This window comes from Protopterus annectens, chromosome 6.part0 (genome assembly GCF_019279795.1).
Source record: "Protopterus annectens isolate FY-2018-M chromosome 6.part0, PAN1.0, whole genome shotgun sequence".
NCBI lineage: Eukaryota > Metazoa > Chordata > Ceratodontiformes > Protopteridae > Protopterus > Protopterus annectens.
In genome coordinates this window covers 560,293,842-560,315,892 of record NC_056737.1, presented here as the reverse complement: position 1 = coordinate 560,315,892, position 22,051 = coordinate 560,293,842, and positions in this window count along the sequence as shown.

Here is a 22,051-nt window from a genome sequence, read left to right as displayed (position 1 = left end):
CAGCTTTCAGAATATGGAGTCTGTTGGGCAGCTAATTTCCAATCCAGCAGATAATATAAGGATCAAGCATGGGGGATAGTGTCAACAGCCTTGGGCAAGTTAAGTTAAGCAGTGCATGCACAAAGGACCACTGTGCAAGACACCTGTAACCTATTCAACAAAAGTGAAAAGATGCTTATGAGTGCATTTTTTTACTCACATAAACTTTAATTCTTTTTTTAACATAAGTAAAAATATTAAAAAATTATAATAAAACAATAATAACAGTAAACGAATATGAATATAAACAAATAACAATATGTATAGGGGTCTGATATCAAAGATGATAATAATCAAACTCCCCACAAAAACTAAATAAATAAATGATAAAACTTTCATCTTTCAACTATCAGAGGCAAGATTCAGTTGTTACATGTCAATAAATGAACACTTTCTTTCAAAGATTGATGATAAATGATTTACGATAAACCGTGTATTCTTCAACTGTGGTTTCTTTTTTAGCTGTTTCTTTTAAGAAAGGTAAGAAGTCTTCAAAAAATGGTGTAACAGTGGATTTCCATTTTCTAGTAATGCCTTTCATTGCGACCAAAAGAATAGTCCATAACAAGAAAAGATTATAATTTTTCAAGGCATGATTGTCATTTGCATTAAATAATATTAGAGATTTAGACAAAGAAAATGTGCAAAAATAGAGAATGTAAAAAAATAATTGAAATTGCACCAAAGTTGACTTAAAGATAAACATGTGTAAAAGACATATAACCAATCAGCATTACATTCATGCATACATCTCCAACATTTACTGCTATTTCTACCAAATTTAGTCATTTTTTGGAGTTAAAAATGCTCTATGTAGAAATTTCCATTTAAATATGCATCAGTATTGTGACCGTGATGTACATTTAACAGAAGATAAAATTGTAGATTTGCTTTCAGATGTTAAACAGCAGATGTGACACAGAGTAATATGATTCCAAAATGATTCATTTAAGTTCATCTTATATTTTAAAAAATATATAATTTAGAAGATAAGTTTTCAATTTTCAATTTGTTGTAAATAATTTCATATAAAAACATATTTGTTTAGGAGTTTCTTTAAAGAGTGAATGAATGAGAGTTAAGCAAATTTCATGAAAATGAGTTTTCACAATTTGTAGTAGCAACCAATCTTGAGAATTTAAGTCAAATTCCATGACATGTTGAGGTGTTTCTTTAACTTTAAGTTTTTTAAGACATTATTGACTACGAAAACAGTTTTTGGATTCCCAAGTAATAAATGTTTTACTATATATTTGATTAAAAGAATTGTTGATGATGCTAAAATGAATTTAAGTTTCACACCAGATTTTAAGATCAACATTAGAAAGAATTGTATTTTTAGAAGTCTTAAGTATAAAGTTTATATAGCTAGAAATTTTGGGGAGAGAAATATTGTGTGAGATGGTGTAATAGTGGGTTTCCATTTTCTAGTAATGCCTTTCCTTGCAACTAAAAGAATAGTCCATAAGAAGAAAAGATTATCATTTTTCAAGGCAAGACTGTCATCTGCATTAAATAATATTAGAGATTTAGACAATAGAAATGTGCAACAATAGAGAATTTAAAAATAATTGAAATTACACCAAAGTTGACTTAAAATGGACATGTGCGAAAGACATATAACTAATTAGCATTACATTCATGCATACATCTCCAACAATGATTGCTGTTGTTTCTACCAAATGTAGTCATTTTTTGTTGGTGTTAAAATGCTCTATGTAGAAATTTCCATTTAAATATGCACCAGTATTGTGATCATGATGTACATTTAACAGAAGATTAAATTTGAGGTTTGCTTTCAGAAGTTAAACAGCAAATGTGACACAGAGTAATATGATTCCAAAACAATTCATTTAGGTTTATCTTACATTTAAAAATATATATAATTTAGAAGTTAAGTTTTCAATTTTCATTTTGTTGTAAATAATTTCATATAAAAATCATATTGGTTTATGAGTGTCTTTAAAGAGTGAATGAATGACAGTTAAGCAAAGTTCATAAAAACAGGTTTTCACACTTTGTAGTAGCAACCAATCTTAAGAATTTAAGTCAAAGTCCATGACATGTTGAGGTGTTTCTTTAACTTTAAATTTTTTAAGACATTATTGACAACAAAAACAGTTTCTGGATTCCCAAGTAATAAATGTTTTACTATATATTGTATTTTTAAAAATCTTAAGTATAGAGTTTATATAGCTAGAAATTTTGGGGGGAGGAATATTAGATTTTATGAAATTGCAAACATAATGCCAGAAAAAGACATTCTGATTAATTGAAATGTTATAACCTGAAATATTATAATACTTTTTAAGGATAGTTAAATGTAAAGACTTCCAATCAGAGTTATAACTTGAACCGACTCAATTTAGAATGATCTTAAATATTGAGGCTTTAATATAAGTATCAATATTTGGCAAATGAATCCTCCTTGATCACATTGTCTGATATGAAGAAGAAATGCTATTCTATTTTTATTGGGGACCATAGACATTTTAATAGTAGTTTATTTTTTTCAATGATAAAATATTTTCCTGGAAAGCAAGACAAGACTTGAGCTGTATATATTATTTTGGGTCAAATATTCATTTTTATTAACTGAAGCCTTTCTTCAAAAGAAATAAAAAGCTTATTCCAATTAACAATAAGATTATCTATTATTTTTATAAAATTATAATTAGCAGTTATTATTTTCTACGAGTTTGGTAGAGTGATACCTAAGCATGCAAGACATGAAGTTTGTTTTCCAATAATGTGATTTTTCCATACTTTTAACTTTTTTCTTTTTAATTAATATTATACATTTAGATTTTGATTGATTGAAATGCTGACCAGAAATGGACTGGAATAAATTTACTATGGATTTTAGTTCTGAAACCGATGATGTTGAATTGGGAAGTATTAGTAAAACATCGTCTGCAAACATCATTTTTGAAAAGTATTGATCAAATATATCAAGCCAGTAATCTTTGAATTTGTTCACATTAGAATAACAAAAATGTCAATATCAAAGGCAAATAAGACTGGAGATAGTGGGCAACCATGTTTAGTGCCTTTAGTTATAGGAATGCATTCTGAATTAAATGGACCTATTTTAACATAAGCTAATTTGTTGTTGTAAATATTCTTTAAGAGAGAAATAAAATGTGGCAAAATTAAGTAATTTTAGGACATTAAATAAGTAATTCCAATGTAAAAACTCAAAGGCTTTTCCATTGTCTAAACTGATTATTAATGCTTCTTCTTTTTTTCTATTCAGAAAATCAATAAGAGTTAATATATATCTGATATTACCATGAGTTTGCCTGTGATGCATAAAGCCTGTTTAATCATAGTTAATTATTTGTGTAAAGGGTTATTTTGTTCTATCAATATTAAGAGACATGCATATATTGTAATCATTGTTTAGAAGAAAAATAGGCCTATATGAAGAACAAAATTGTGAATTTTTGTTCTCTTTTAATACAGGACTAATTAATGAGTATTTTCAAGAAGGAGGAATTATTCCTTGACATTAAATTTTGATTAATGTTTGGTGGGAAAAGTATGTGATAGAAGGATGGAAAGGTTTATAGAGTCATACCTGGAGCTTTATTGTTTTCTAATTATGTAATTTTATCTATATTCTCTTTATAATAAATATGTTTTTGTAGATCAACTTTTAATTATGTTGGCATTTTCTTAATATTAAGAGATTCAAGACTTATTGATGTGCTAACATCAGAATTAGGGACTTTATTATAAAGAGTATAATGAAATCTAAAAGTATCACATCAAGAATATCACCAGTATCAAAGAGATTTTTCTTAGTTCTGCCGTGTCAATCTCTAAAATATTGTTGATTTTAGATTGAAATTCAACTCTTGTAAATAAATTGTGCATGTTTTGGGGTGATACAGAATAGGGTTTCTTTTTAATCTTTCAAAAGCCAAATTTGATTTGTGAGATAGAATGTCAAGATATCACTTATTTACTGTTTTATTTTATTTATATTAGAAATATTGTTTTTAGAGAATTTAGATTTAGCCATTAGGAATTGAGATGGAATACCTTGAAATTCAAAATCCCAATTTTAATGTTATTCTTATACCAAGATCGGAGATTAGCATAAATATTAGCTTTTAATGAATCCCAAATCATGGCTATGTTAACATAAGAAGAAATATTTAAATAAAAAAAGAAATTACATTTGGATATTAACCATGGTTTAAACTTCTTAAGTTTAGTTATATATGTTTGTATTCTTGTTGAAAAGGATAATCTTTTTAAAACAATCTGGATCTTAAAAATAAGAGCATCATGATCCGATATAGGTCAAAGATTGATATTAAAATTTGAACTCTTAGAAGTTAAGTTATGGGAAACCAGGACTCTTTCTATTCTGGCCTGAGCACTATATTTGTAATCCTGGTGTGAAAAGAATAAAGATTTAGGGTCTTTTATATTAAAAGTGTTTTGTAAGTTAAGAAAGTCAATCCATTTGTTTTACATTTTTGCAGTGGAACTCAGTCTTAATGTTCTTTTACTGGTGGTGTCAGAGTCTTCCAGTATGCAATTAAACTTTCACCCTATTATTAAATTACCTTTATGATTACTAAGGATGAAGTCTAAATGTTTCCTGGCAATAGTTTGTCCTCTACCAGGAAACCAATAGAGATCAACTAAACTCCATACTTTTTGCCAGCCTTTAAGACTATAAGAGTCAAAAAGCCATATTAATTTTGTATTTGTAAATAATTTGAGGGATATTGCTGATTTTCTTATAAAGTATCATAACTCCCCTTCTTTTAGTTTTAAAAGCAGGTTGTGCAAGAATTATAAAATTACCCGGATTCCAAATATATTTTTCTATTAGTTTAAGATGAGTTTCTTGAAGGAAACTCAATTGAGCTTTATTATTATTTAGATATCTTAGCAAATTTGATATTTTCCTTGGATTATTTAAACCATTAACATTTAAAGATAATGTTAAATCCATCTGTACTCAAATTATGGTTTAAACTTTTTATGTTTCTACTTTCTTTCTATCTCTCCCTACCACAAAATAAAGTGTAAAACACATAGACAATATGTCATAATAGGTAATATGAAGATCTATAAATTTTAGGAGCAAAAGATCTAATAGTTCAGGCCTAATGATAAAAATAATAAAGAAACAATAGTTAAAGTGTAAGTAAAATATATTAACTTCAAACATGGAATTATCAGAATACCTAGTCCAATAGATAAACAAAAGATCTATTAGACTGGCCAACATTACCTAACCGGACTATAAACTAAAGAAATAACAATATAGAACCTATTTGATTGAGCTTTGCAGAGACTAATTTAATGGTGACTATACGGATACTAATAAAGAAATGATATGAGACACCAATGAAAATGTACCACTATACTAAGACAAGATTGGTAAGTCTCAAATAAAATATGCGATATATAATCTATATATATATATATATATATATACAATTATGTCAATACATGAAAAGAACAAAATGTTCCAATTTTGATTAAAGCTGAAGAATGTTTACATATTATTAAAATTTGATTATAGATGAGCTTGTTATTCTCAGCTCAGTATTATTAATAAATAATTTAAACCTATTGTTGGAAGCGCTATTAAACATTACTAATAAAATAACAGATGAATGATACAAAAACTTTTATTTTCTCTTCCCTTTCTCCACCGTTTCCTTCCCAGCTGTGAAATATAATCAGTTGTAACTTAAGGTTATAATTTATAGAAATACAATAAAGAAGGATAAATACTTTGACTTTAGACTTCAAATCATATGTTAGGACTCCTTAAAATTTTCAAGAAGACAACCTAGTTTTAGCATATAAATAAAAAAGACAAGACTTCATAAAGAAATCAAATGCATATGTGTGTAACTTCAAAATGTATACACAATTGTAAATCTTAAGAAATCAATGAGTTAAAAACAAATATCAGAACAGACTCATTGCAGCCATATAGTGTGTATGGATAGACGTAAAAAATATTTCAACTCATTAAAACTTGCAGTCGCTTCATCTGGTTTAATTTCTTCTTAACTCCTCTTTGTTGTAGATTGGCAGTTTTACTGTTCTTTAAAGTCCTTTGCTTCCTTTCTATATGTAATGCTACAAGATATATTATGAGTTATAAACTGTAGTTTAATACTGGAATGTTGCTAGTTCCAGATTTCATACTCCTTCATCTTTGTTGACACTCACCCTCTCCCAATAACAGCCATCTGATAAAGAGAACAACAGAAAAAAATATAAAAAAATGCAGTTTTATCCTCAGCAAATAAAGCTTATTCATAAGCAGTTTTCATATGAAGGATAGTATAACTTGAGAGGAGAGTCTTCAATACTTGTCATTTAATACTTGCCACAAAGCATTCCTTCATTACATATTTAAAACAATGGAGTGAAACTCATAATTGAACTATTGTGCAAAGATCATATATCATGAATAAACTGCTATGTTCCGGAACTGATTTTGCACTGAGATGCATTATCCTAACAATATTTACATTAAGTTTATGGGTACAGGGAATAAAGTATCCCACATGACAGCTATGTAGAGTGCTTGCCTTACCCCTCAACATGCACATGCAAACAGAAAAGAAATCAGAGCTTAGGACCACAGATGAGTATGCACAACTAAAAAGTTCCAAGAAAGATTTTGTTTGCATTAGTAAAGTTATTTGTGGAGTATCTAATACAATAGAATACTGCATAGTGTTATAATTCTACAGTAACAGTAAAATGGTTAATGATCTCTAAAAAAAATAAGACAGGAGATAGGAAACAAACTTCAACCATTATGCCAAAAAAGCTTTGCATGTGGCAATAGAGAAATGCTAGGAAAGTGGCACCCAATGAAGACTAGAGAACAATTAATTACACAGCAGGCAAGCAAACTCTACTTCAGTTAAACAAAAGTAGATGTGTCTTCACACAGTCTGATTAGTAAGACAGATATTATTGGAGTTAACCATACCAGACCTTTATATAAAAACATCTATGAAATCGATGGTACCTGGTCATCAATGAAGTCTAATCTTGCTAAATCAGAAGCAAACATGAATAGCTTATATAAAATTGATATTCATTTCATATGTTAAAATAACTCAAACAAAAAGTATAATTAAACTATAAAGCAGGAATGACTATATATATTTATAATAATGTTAAAACTTATAATCCGTTATATAGCTTGACAACATATCAATCAGTTATAATCAAGTGAAAGCAAAACTACCTGTGAGGAAAAGCTGATATATGGATAAGATAAAGGAACATAAATAGCCAAGTAGAGTTTAAGATACATGACTGGAAAACTGTTTCTTCAAGCAAATGTAATTAAAGGGAATATATTTAATGAGCAGCTTATTCACTGAATTTGATATTGGATATTGAAGACTTTAGGTATTAGATATTATTGTGCCAGGCAAAGATTTTTGATGTAGTAAACAAAAGAAAAAGTAAAAAAAAAAAAATTTTGTGAATGATGATTTTATAACTTTGTTAGCACAGTTAGGACTAGAGTCTGTTTTTTGCTTTTTTTTCTTTAAGCCAGTCCAGGAATTTTTTTTTCTGGTGTTCTTTTCAGAGAAGAGGATGACCAATCCATGTCTTCTGAACCAGGGATAATGTTGTTATTTTTGATGAACATGAAATCTTCTAATTTTTTAAAGATTCTTATTTCATTTGACAGATGTATTTTTATTTTAGCTGGATAGATTATCTGAGACTTAATACTGTTTTGTTTAAGAGATTTAACAAGAGCCCAGTAGCTTTTCCTTAAGTCCATTGTTCTTTGTTGAATAATCATTATCAAATCTGATTAAGTTCCACTTATATTTCAAAGGAACTTTCCTCCAACCATACTTAAGTACTAGTTCTTTGTTAGTATGTGATATAAATTTTATTACAATGGATCTCGGAGGAGAAGACTAGGAAGATGAAATAGGTTTACCTATCCCTCTATGAGCTCTTTCAATGACATAAGAAAAACCTTCCTGTAAGTTTAATATGCTAGTAATCCAAGTACTTAGAAATGAAATTAAATAATCACCTTTGTTTTTTTTTTCCTGAAGACCAAAAATCCTAATGTTACATCCAAGTCACCAATTTTGTTAAAAAGCCAAGTATTCTGTTTTAGAAAAAAGTTAGTTTGAGATTCTTCTTTCTTTAGTCTCCCATCTGTGTCATTCTAGGCTTCTCCATATCAGAAATGTTGGTGTGTTGCTCTTGAAGCAGTTCTTTAACGAGATCAGTTTATTTAAGGTTTCTTAATTCTCCTGGAAACCATCTATTTTTAAACATAATTATTGAAGGGTAGATGTCAGTAACTGTACACCCCTCCTCAAAGAAGTATCTGTGTGATAATGCTTAGAATTGTTCATCTTCATTTGGTGGGTTAGTCTCCAAGTAAAAGTGACAGGAAAACTTTTATATATTTCCACAAAAGTCAGGAATAAAAAAGTTAGAACTGTTGTGTATTTCTTTTTGAAAAAAGTAATTATTTCCCTGCATTTAAATATAAATCTGCAAGGCTCTTTAAATTAGCAGTCTTCACATAGCTATCTTGCCTCCTCCCCCCTCTGTGAGTATATTTTTGAGTTAAGATCCTCTTTCAATTTGTTTGAAAAGAGAGTCAAGTTGACAGATTGATCACATCTGGAACTCCTTATTCTGGGCATTTTCATTGTCAACTCTTTGTTTGCTAGCTGTGCCCTCTCAATGTTCTCTCACACAATGGGTTTTATATCAGTTTCAATGCTGCCTATAAATTGAGGTGATGTTCTACAACACTCTTAAAAGAGTTTTCTTTCTCATCCTCCTTATATGTCTCTTTCACTGTATCTAACAGCCCCCTGGGATGCCTACCATGCAATAGTTTAAAGGGAGTGAATTCTGAAGAGGCTTGTGGTATATACCTTGGGTGGAAAACACTAAATAAGGCAACATATGGTTCGGTGGACAATGTTAAACAGGGCAAGATATGGTTACAGTTTTGCCTGTTTTTCTCAAAGAATTTTCAAGACTTACATTTTAAGGTCCTACCAAACCTTTCCACCAAACCTTCCATTTCTGTTTTTTTTTTTGTAGTTTACCTGAAAGCTTTGGCAAGGACATCACATAATTTTGGATAAATAAGGTATATACAGAAGGTATGCCTTGGTCCATTAAGATTTCTTTCAGAATCCTTATCTGGGAAAATAACAATATTACTTATTTTGCAATTGCTTTGGGATTGGCCTTCCTGAGGGTTTATGTTTAAATAAATGTGGTAGCATAATGCAATATTACCAAATTGTATTGCTGATCATTTCTAGCCTATTCTAGGGCCCTGCAATAGCCATCACACTTCTTTGAATAGAGCTTCCTGAATAGTCATTGGTATTAATTGATTCCTGAAATCTTTGTGGCTATCCATTGACATTCAGGACAAATGACACACTAATTCTCAATCTCTTTTTGGACACTAGGCTGATCAGAATTGGGTGAGACCCTTGCTTTAGTTTTATCCATGCTCAAGGGCCTCCAATGCATGGCTGTGGGGCATTTTTATGACTATATACCTCAATGGCTTGGATACCAACACCTGTCATAAAACCTTCTCTCTTTCTTTCTCTCTCTCTCTCTCTCTCTCTCTCTCTCTCTCTGTTTCCCTCTCTGTTTCCTTAGCTACTGTGTACATCAGCTTGTTTTAAATTTTAAAATAGGAAAAGCCATTGAAGGTTATACAGGACAGTGGTCCCAACCACCGTGGATATCTTTTCCCTGGTGTAGCTCACTGTCTCATTCCCCCATTGGGACTTATTTGGATTTCAGACAGATTGCAGTACCCTTCTTCATCTGTGTTTTGAAAGACAGAAGGCTCTGGCATCTTCCCTTTTATGGTAGGTACTGGGATCTCCATACCTCATTCCCCTCTGAGGAGGGATATCTCACTCAGGAGAGCTAAAGGATTATGTTTGTTGTGAAGCCCTCTAGTTTTGGTGAGTGCCCTCCTCCTTTATCCTTTCCTGAAACTTCATTCCATGTATGTGTTCGTGTCTCTTTCTTGGGTCATCAGCACCCTCTACATTTAATGTAGTAGTCTCTATATTATAGGGCCAGGGTTATTCACTTCTTTAGATAAATTTATCTACACTTTGATCATACCAGGTTTCTCTACTGTTATCTAAGGTCTGATATAACCATGTTTTCTATGGGGTGTCTGTATACTGCAAATGTGCCAGCAGTCTTAGTTTTACCGGTAATAGGGCTACAGTGCATCTGTTTGTGTTAGCTTCCATCTCACCATTTCTAGAGGTCATTAAAAATGGAAAATCTTTTCAGTTTTTACATCAAGGACAAGATAGGGTACCCTGGCTACCTACTGCAAAACATTTCCAATTTGAGTTTGCACCTTCACCTGGTAACTGGATAATGCCTTTTTTCTCTGTGTGTATAAATTACTCCAATGGATTTTAGAGAGTGGACTTTTCTGTTACAAATGTATTGTGATTTCAATATGGCAATTATGCAGGCAGTCCTTGTAGTTATTTGCTGTCTAGCTTTATCAAGTACTTCGCTAATTTTACATTAGCAGAGTGACAGAATGCAGTCTTGAACAGCCAGGTAATATTATGATATTATTCAACAGTCTCCTCATCTTCCCATCCTCACTTAGTTGCATGTGTGAGAGTATCAGAATTTTTCCCACCACAGTATTTAATGAAATGTTCTTGTTTGGTATATATAAAGTAGAGAATAGAAGCCATGCTCCCCCTTTGTTTATTCACAGTTCTATGGGTTACTTTAGTAAGTTATTATAAAAAAAATTCTCATAGCACACTATCCTTTCAACTAAAGCTTTGGCTTCTTATGTTCTTTCTTGACAAAACTACCACTTAATTTTTTTTAGTAAAGTGTTCTTAAACCTGTCTGTCAGAAGTATTTCCATCATTGTTTATTCCCTGTTAAGACCTTCTGGGTCTAACCAAAACTTTAAAGTGTTTTAATTCAATCAGTTTTATAATACCCATATTACTCCTAGAAAATTATATTCAAACTTAAGAGCTTGAGTCACTGATATGGCTTCAAACCTGGCAATAAACTTTCCATTACTTTACATAAATCATTACAATCCACACTAGGCATGTTCATATAAGCACCCAAAGAGTTGGGAGGGTGGCCTACTGGTTAAGGTGTTTGCCTTACAAACACAAGGTGCAGGGTTTGAGTCTCACAAGGGATAATTGGCTAGGCTTAAAATGGCTTGCCAGGGCAGTTAGCTTAGTACTAATCTATGAGCCTATGAACCACAGATGGACTCCCCATCAAAGTGGCAGTTAACATTTGAGATCTTCTGGAATGATCCCAATCTTCCAGGCTTGCTATTCCCTCAGATATCACTAAATATGTCTTGAGGTAATTTTCATTACTGATATCCTGGACATGCTGTCCACACCTAGGTTGGACTATTGATTTGGCTTCTTTAAACATTCCCCTCAGTAGTAGTAGTACCTATCATTTGAGGTAGCTTTTCCACTGTGGTCAACCTGCAGCCATTAATCCCCACAGGTGGAACTCTGGCACTTCTTATTCAGATCATACACTTGCTGCAGGAAGTTCACAGTATCACAATTCCGAACTAGAAAGGAAATAAATTGTCATACTTTGGCATGGGAAATTAAAGTCACTGTTTGGTAGTGACAGGTAGATTCAGAAATTCAGATGTGTTTATGAGCTTTAATTTGGCTACCAAACCTACAGGTTGTGGAATTCCAAGAAATAGAAAAAAATCTGAGCTTTCAAAAAAAAAAACAATGATTTAATTCAGTTGAACATAACACTTGGTTAATTTGCCATAAACAGAAACCAGAAACCAAATGTAATGACAGGTGGAAAATCAAACAGTGCCTCAATAGTTCAGTTTTCACTAGAGGAAACGGTTCAGATCATTAGCCATTGTAGTGACAGTGCTCAGTTATGATGTAAATTGGTCTATATTAGATAACCAAAATAATAAAAATGCGAGCGCTCTTTTATCGACACATAAAATACGAATTTACTAAATACAGAAGTTAAGGAACAGAGATATTTTTTCCCCAGGGAAAAAAATTGCTTGGATGTTCTTGGGACTTTGCCATTTCCTCCACTGTGGTGCGATCTTGGAGTTGGTATATTTAAGTAGGGAGGTGTGGTGGGGCAAAGCCCCCCACTTTAATTTGTGTCTCAAACTTTTTTTTTTTTGGAACAGAGATTTTTTCCCCCTGGGAAAAAATTGCTGTTCTGTAACTTCGTTGTTAAGTGAGTTCATGTTTTATGTGTCGATAAAAGAGCATCTGCTCTTTTATCATTTTGGTTATCTAACATAGACCCAATGTAAACACAGTATTTTAGGGTTGACAGTATTAAATGCACCATTTAAAAAATAGTACTCAGGAAATTAAAAAAAAAAAAGTATTGACCAGTAGAGCACAACACAAGTACCTCAAAGTCTCTTTTCATAAGTAATTCCCTGGGTAGAAAAAATAAACTGTTTTTAATCAACACATTTCTTCAGTGGCAATCCACTGCATCAATATACAGATCACAAGTTAGGAAACTCTGGGTCTGAGCTACTAGGACTTCCATTAGCAGTACCAATCTCCTATAAGTGCTGCCATCTCAGATTAGATTGCTGTAGCCTCACTCTTCTCCCCTTACACAGCAATACTCCAGACTCCTCTGGACTCTTTTCTGACTATGTCTGCAAGATTACAGATCTCTTGGCCTTAAAAAGTGCAGGTGTACAGCTTTCTTAACCTGAACTACTGTGCCCATCTCCTTGAGTCTATGTATTTCCCAGGTAAAAGTTCCTTATGCATTGTCTATGATATACTCCATTCAACTCTATACGTGGTGCTGACTTGTTGCATATCCCTACTAATACCTTTTTCCCCTGCAAGTTAGGCATTTTCCAATGAATACACCCATACCTCTCAACTTGGAATCATCGAAAGTCTGGACAAAGGCCCATATAAACTAGGTACAACTGGGCAGAAAATCTGTACACTGATTAAAATAAAATTTGCATACATAATTTTTAACCCCACCCACTCATGTGGAATTGTGGGATACCAACTTTTAAATACAAACTGAAGGACAAAATATTAAACACAAAAATATAAACAGAACAACAGTGTTATGTCTGCCAATATTTGAACTCTATAAAAAAGCATAAGTAAAATATGAGTCTGAATCATATAAACTCAGAAGAGAAGCTTGCTGTGATTCTTCACTGAGCCCTGTCTCTACATTATTTGAAGATATGATACAAATTCAAGCATAGCCTGGCATTGCTAAGCACTGTGTATGTCCTCTTCATGCCACGGGAAAGGAAACTACCAGCATAATTCATGCATCACTTAAGGACTTTAACTTAAGCCTGTTATTCCATAAGGACAGGTACTTCACTTCAAGAAAAGAAATCCACTAACCCAGATAGACAAAGATGATTGCTTATTAAATATGATGATTTTTTTTAATAAACACAACAATTGCTTATTAACTAAGCATTTCCCATCTGGGAATTCTATGTTATACATGATAATTTAATAAAAATGTTTGTTGTTTAAAAAAAAAAGTTGTTACACTGTTTGACATGCAAATGCAGTGTATTCAAAAGGCAAAGAACGCCCACAAGTCTAAATCTCTCCCACTAGCAGGTGCTGCTTTATCTTGTTTTGAAGACTGAGGTTCTTTGCATCAACATTGGACAACTGATTCTGTAAAGAAGGTCAAAATGGTACAGACTTTCGGTGATACCAAAATGTAAACAGAGACCATCCCAGTGGCGTAGCAAGAGTTTGCACCACCTGGGGCTGTCTTTGAGTTTCCCGCCCTTCCTCCTTCAAAAAATCATCATGGTCAAATAGGGCCCTCCATACACATCCCTCCCCCCTACAGCCATTCCAGTGTCCCATTACTTGATTATTTCTCCCTATTTACTATAGACACTGTAATGTGCATTTTGCTTTACTCTTTACTTCCATAATGATTATTTCGATTTCATTTAAAACTTTTATTTTAAATTTTATAACACAAGCACTGATAGACATCTACTGAACACAGCAATACAGTCTCACAATGAAAACAGACTTAGCATTAAAACTCTTCTGCCCTTGAAACTGACATTCATTGAAACAGCATTAAACCCACATTAAAAGAAAATACATCTGGCCAGTGGCAGATAAAGTTTACCTTGGGCTGTTTTCAAATAATAGGCCCCTTGCATACATATTTATGATCATGCAAACATACGTGTTCTTTGATTCACCTTCCTGATTGTATTAAATTATATTCCTTGTATAATACAGCACACTTGCTAGAACATGTTTTAAATTTATTGTTTTGAACATTTTTACCAGTAAGCAATGAAACAAAATGTATGAACCAATAATGACAAAACTGCCCAATTCCGATTATTTTCATCATAAAAGTCTACTCAAACTTGTCATTGTAATCCGTCACTATAAGTAAATATGCACAATCTCTCCACAAGTAAAAGTCATCTAAATAATTCCACATTAGAGATCCGTATCTAAAAAGGTTAATGTTAGCAAACAACTCTATATTTCCTTGTTTCATCTACAAATAAAGTGCCTGTTCCCCTTAAAGAATAAAATGCCTATGTTACATTAAAAAAAAGATTAGCTAGTAATATTGCAATATGGAATGGGTGGCAATCTGATAACAGGTTCATAGTTAAATGAGGACATTCTCTGGCTGCAGCATCCACCCCTTTTAAAGTACAACAGTACAGTATTAGCAATCCATCTACATACTGCGGGAGTAGAACCCACAGCCTTCTGGGATCAAAAGCAAGTATACTACCTGTTGAGCTACTAACAATGCAAACAGACTTAGCATAAGCAGCACTAAAACTTCCTTCCCCTGATGCTCTCAGCTCCTTGTAAAAGACAATTAACTATATCTCTCAACACAGCAGCACAAGAAATCCAGAAAAAGCCAAAATTTATTGGAGAGAACAAAGGAGGGACACATTTTAAACAGTGGTTTTATAATCTTAGAAAGTTACTAAAATAAAATGTTTTGTGTTACTATGTGTTGTCTGAAAGATACGAAGACTGAAACTTAAATTGCTATCAATATTTAGTGAATTCAGTTTTCACTGATTTGCAAGAAAACCATACATTTTAAGAGGAACAGGCCAAAAGTATGAGCCAAACATTCCAGCTATGCTGTGAAAATCTGGAGAGTTGAAAGCTATGGACTCAACTCCTTGAATCATAACTGGTGGTATGGGTAAAGAATACAGGCTCTTGTTTCTTGTACCTAACGTACATCTAACTGAGGCATTTTCACACACACACACACACACACACACACACACACACACACACACACACACACACACACACACACACACATTGAAAACATAGTCAGCAAATGAAGGACATGCACATACATTGAAAACATAGTCTGCAAATGAAGGGCATACCCATTCATCCACTCATGCATGAATCGTGCCATCCCAAATAGAACCAAGATGCTCTCCTCCAAGAAAAGGAAGCCAATCTGGTGGTCCCCTGCCATAAACAAACTTTACAACAAAAGGAAAAAACTGTTGCAAAAAAAAGGAAAATCCCAGGATGCAAAAAACTCCCTTACCAGTCTCAGTAAAAAGCTGAGATCCCTCATAAAATCCTCCAAAGCTAGTTATGAAAATAAAATTGCCAAAGATTCCAAAAGACAACCACAAAGCATTCTATAACTATGTCAAGAATCTAAATGGCAATGCTCAGATCTGCTCTGAGCTACGACAGAATGGCATTAAATATACTGATCCCAGGGATATTGCCAATATCCTGGCAGATCGATTCAGTGGCAACTTCACCCCCCCATCCCCTAAATGGCCCATCTCACTACTGGAAGATTGCCAAATTGCAGTAATAATGGCCACACAGGTAAAAAACACACTCTTCAAAGCTAATAATACAGCATCCATGGGACCAGATGACATCCCGGGCTGTGTACTACATGAACTACAAAATGAACTGGCACCTCACCTAAGTGTCATGTTTAATCATACCCTCACCTCAGGCTTCGTGCCCACTGAGTGGTGCACAGCTACAGTTATCCCACTCCACAAGGGGGGATCCACCTTGGATCCCAGGAACTACCGCCCCATCAGTCTGACAAGCCTGATCTGCAAGGCCATGGAACATATGATAATATTATCATGGAACTTATAAACAAAGACATTGGCAACCTTAAAACACTGGACCCCACCCAGTTTGGGTTTGTGAAGGGCCGATCTTGTTTCCTGAACCTTACTGACTTCTTCGAATCAGTCTCCAGAGCCGTGGATGAGGGTAAGGCAGACCACACAGCCTATTTGGACCTCACCAAGGCCTTTGACATGATCCCCCATTGTGAAATCATAGATAAACTTACTAAGCTGGGCATTAATCCCTACATCACTTGATGGGTTGCCAACTGGCTTACTGACAAAACCCACACTGTAAATGTAGCTGACTCCAAATCCAGCTCCAAACAAGTAACAAGTGGAGTACCTCAGGGTTCAGTCCTGGGACCTCTCTTGTTTGGCATCTACTTCTCTGAAGTACAGGCCAACACTACAGGACTCTGGCTAACAAAATTTGCAGTTGACTGTAAACTGGGAGCCATTTTTGAATCCCCAAATGATGTGGATACTCTACAAAAGGACCTTACAGAAACAGATGTTTGGTGCAAGAGCCATGGGCTCAAGCTGAATGCCAAGAAATGTATAGTTATCCCCTCTGGCAAAAAACATGTACCCATAAATAATCATATATGTGGCAGTACACTAAACACCAAAAGTGTGATAAGAGACTTAGGGACACAGGTGGACAGTGGTCTCACCTTCAATAACCACATCACCACAACAGTCAGGAAATCCTTCTATGTGGCACACCTCATCACTAAGGGCTTTTCATTCAGAAAAAAGGAGGTCATTGTCCCACTGTACTCATCCGTCATTAGACCCATTATAGAATACAACGCCCCATTTGGTATGTACCTATCAAGACATCTGCAACATGGAAAGGCCACAGAAATACCTCACTAAAAGAGTCACAGGCCTAAAGCAGATGCCCTATGCTGACTGCCTTAAAAACTCCAGCTATACTCTGTTGCATATCGTGTACTCCGAGGTGATCTCTGTTTAACATACAAGGTCATGTCAAAGCCACAGCTGTTGGACATGCTACACTTAAAAAATCCCAATCCCTCAGAGCCACACGCTCCAGGGATCTAAATCTTGTCATTACAATAAAAAAAACATGCTGAAGGGATAGGTTCCTGACCCAGAGACTCCCCAGACTCTGGAATAGACTGCTCATACATGTCAAGAAGAGCGCCTCTTTGGCCCCCTTCAAAAGGAACCTTGATGATTGGATGGGAGAAAGGAAATTCACCCCAGGGATCACGTCAGTTGCTCTGCTAGACAGGGGTCCAGGGAAGTAAATAGTGTGGGAAGAAATAGCCAGGGAATTGTTATGGCTACGCTTGTATAGGCCCTAGGGCCGACAGTCTAGTACCAACCTATGAATCTATGAACCTATACATACACTCACACTGAAAACGTAGTCTGCAAATGAAGGGCATGGACATAGATGGCATGCATGCATTTGTTTTCTTACCTGGGGTTTATTTTTTTACTTACATGAGGTGTGCATATGGATACTGGGCAGACCAGGCTCAGGGTCTTGGGCTTGGCAGAAGTTAGAAGTTACTTAAGTTAAACTGTATAAACAGCTTCTCCATTCTCTGATGCCTGCTGTGCTCCCCTGCCCCTGCAATTCCAAATTCCCAAATCAAATAGGTCAGCTGGTGATAAAGTAAATAAAGTCCAAGGTGAGCCGAGTCTTCAACAGTCTGGCAGTCTGCCTGATGTCATCACTGCATGCACGCCCCTCGGATGTGAGATGACAAACAACTTAAAAAAAAAATCAAAAAAAAAAACAGAAATTGAAGGGGCCACTCAGGAATCGTGACACCCCATTATTTTGCCCTCAAAACCAGTAAATAATGAGGAATTTGGTACAGCTGAAAGGTATGAACACACAACATTATGTTATAATGTTATTTTATGTTATTTTAAATATATATATATATATATATATATATATATATATATATATATATATATATATATATATATATATATATATATATATATATATATATATATATATATATATATATATATATATATATATATATATATATATATATATATATATATATATATATATATATATATAGATATAGATATATAGATATATATATATATATATATATAAACGTATATGTATGTGTATATATATATATATATATATATATATATATATATATATATATATATATATACATATATATACACATATATGTGTGTGTAGATAAATAGTTGTGTACAGATATATAGATATATAGAGAGAGATGGAAGTATGGAATTACTGGAATTGACCAACTACACTAAACATTAACTGGTAAAATGTTGACATCAAATTGTTGAAAACGCCAACATCTACACACCGGTATTCTTGTACCAGGAAACAGCCTTAGCCCATGCAAAACTTTACATTGAAAGATAAATAAAAACATTTTTTGAAATGCTCCCCAAATCCCTTGCTGATTACATATACTAACTCGCACAAACATGGGGCAACAGCATTTTCCCCAACCACAGGAACTGTGTGATCTTGCACACTTGCTGACCACCTGATTAGTTGATCATAAGCAGTCAGCTAAACAACTGTTGACCAAGCACACACAATCCACTTTCTTCAGGCAACCCATAAATCTTTTATGTGTGTGTGTGTGTGTGTGTGTGTGTGTGTGTGTGTGTGTGTGTGTGTGTGTGTGTGTGTGTATATATATATATATATATATATATATATATATATATATCCATCAAACAGATTGATCGACATAATATTTCAAGAAAGAAAGCGCACTTCCTTTGACTTGCCCCTCTGTAGGATTCATAGTGGCATTTGTTTCAGAAACTCTACAATGTATGATAAGATGGAACAACATCAATAAGGTATGCTTTGATAATGTGGATGTTGACAGTTCACAATATTATCAGTTATAGAGATACGCCAAGAAAATTGAAAGCTTAGAGCAGGAATTTCAGTCATTTGTTCCTGACACAGAAATGGTTAAGCTAGCTGAAGTTTACAAGTAGTATGCATATAGGTATGAGAGATGCAGTGATCTAGGTCACAGCTTTGCTCTTGTTTGAGTAGAGGTACTGATATTGCCTCCATTAGAGATTAATTTTCTGGAAGTAACTTCTGATATGACCTTCTACCACACCAGGGAAGTGCCTATTTTTAATTAAACTTTGTTTCAGAATTATTGAGTTTCCTGTAGTCCCAGACTTCACTCACCTCCTCTAACCCACTGTCATAATTTCAGTCATTTTACCTTAAGAAAACCACAAAAAAATCAATGCAATATTATAATTGGTACACAATATTGGCCCTCCAGTCTGTGATGGTATCTTTCCCTGGTTCTACAGAGAAATTGTACTCCATGGCATTTAATGTCTTCAACATAACATTGTCTCAGGAAGCGTTCCCACTAATATGAAAAAGCCATGATGATTCCCATCACAAAAGTTTCAAAACTCTTTTTTTTATGACACACCTAGGGCAACATCTAGAAAAGCAATGCTCAACCAGCTTAAACCCTATAGCCACAAAATACAAAATACTTTCATCTCACCAACATGGTTTTATAAAATATAAGAGCCCCCACTCTGTCTAAGATTTGACACAGAAATGGTTATGGAAAGGTGGCTTGAACCCAAAGAATGAAAGACTAATAATGGTGGCCCAAGATAGACTGCTATATATATGCCTTTCTTTTCCCTGTTTGCAAAGTGGAACAAACAAAAGCAGGTTTCATAAAAAAAGAATTGGAAACAGTTGCACCTTTCATTGCTGGTTGTGATACACTCATGACTTCGGGAGTATATAGTGAGCGAGTCAATAATATGTCAAGACTGCACTGGGGATTATGCAAACATACTATTAATGCAGCTGAAAAGCATTGGAAACATGAGCCATAATTGATTATTGACAGTGACAAAGTTTATATTACATGGGATTGCCCATTACCAGCAGCTCAAAAAATAGATGCAAGAAAGCCACCTATGGTATTCCAAGAAAAAGAAACAAGTAGCATTGATCATTGAAAATGATTTATCCAGTGATTATAGTGACTTATGTACTGATAGATAGCTAAATATACTAGGATGTGCAAGCAACAAGCAGGACTAATAAAAAAAAAAATAAATAAATAAATAAAATTTACAATCATACTTAAATATGCTACCAGTATGTGTAACTCTATATGAAATGCAGAAGGAGACAGTTTTGGCTTCATTGTGGGTGCTGAGAAGAACACTTCTGGCTAACATCAAAGACTGATACAATACTAATTTCATGAACTTTAATTATGCCCTGAGTTAGAAATGTAGTCCATTCCCCTCAAGATATGTGAAAAACCTAAGCATTTCTACAGATTAAACTGATAAATAGCCCCCCACACCTTAACTGACACAATACTCAATAATATGAACAGAGGGCATCTCACAGAAGCACTGTTTGTTGATATCACTAAAGGCTTTACATCAGTCACCTACATTCTACTGCTCAGATTCCTCACTTCATCGAACGTTGGCTCATCTACACAAGACTAGCTCACTAACAACCAAGCTAAAATAATGTTCTCAGTGACAAATAACAATAATCCATGACTGGGTGTGAGAAATACTGGATTTATCCAAGGTTGGTGTGATTTGATCACAAGGCTGAAACTACTCTAACTGCAGTCGAGTTTCTCTTATTCTGTCCAATCTTCCAACCCAGTACCATCCCTCATTCCTTCCATCATCCTACCACCCTTTACCATCTAACATCCTACCTTGAATAAAAAACAACCAGATACTCATTCTAACCCTGATATTTTGTACATATGTATATATGTTCATTTTGCATATGTTTATACTGCACCAATCTGTATGTATTGAAAATTGTATAGCTTCTCTACTAACTACATACATTTGTAATGTTCACTCTATTACTCATTAGTTTCTATATTTCATGAAACTAGTCAATGCCATCCATTGCAATGGTTATTTAGTCTTTTATCCATCCAGTAATGACAAAGCCATACTGCATTTCTTCTTATGTTCTGTAACTCCCAGGCTATGGCTGAAATGCATTCACCATGGATAAGCCCAGTACTTTAGCCAACAATCCTAAATAAATATTTAAGTAAGTAAATAAGTAAATGCATGCATCCATTTGAGAGTTCTGATCATTCAAATGCATTCATTTGCTTGTAGTTAGTACTGTAAGTTTGTACCAGCTATGTTTAGCTTGCTTTAGTTTCTGCTGTGTTGTGTGGCTTTGCCCTTACTTACACTGGACTGACTGACTATGACAATCCATGGTGGAATCTTTTTATCAGTATCCTACACCAAGGGATTAGAAAGCATTTACTGTGCTGAGGTCTTAAGTTGTGTTTTTATTATTTGAGTCTATCTAAATTAGTACCTGCATTGCTTTGCTGTACTCACGAAGCAGTATTTTACATTTTCTTATCACTCTGTGCTGCTCAAAAGTTGAATCTCTGTGCCTCATTAAGTTATGTTTTCATATCACTTTGTTCATTTCAAACTGTACCCTCATGCTTGTGTTGATGAAATTATTTGTTGGATGGCCTGCTATGGCAATACTGAAGCCTAAGCTATTGCTGATTTTGACATTCTTTGGCCTGAAATTAATATGCTGTCAGCTCTTGCCCCCTTTGTTCTCAACCTAACAGAACTCAGCATTTTGAGGCAATACAGCAACCACCTCATGCTTAATAAAATTGCAGTATATCTGCCTCAAGACAACTTTATATGTGAGAGGTGTAATCACTTGCATTGTCTGGAGTCCAGTTTTTCAACTCATGATAC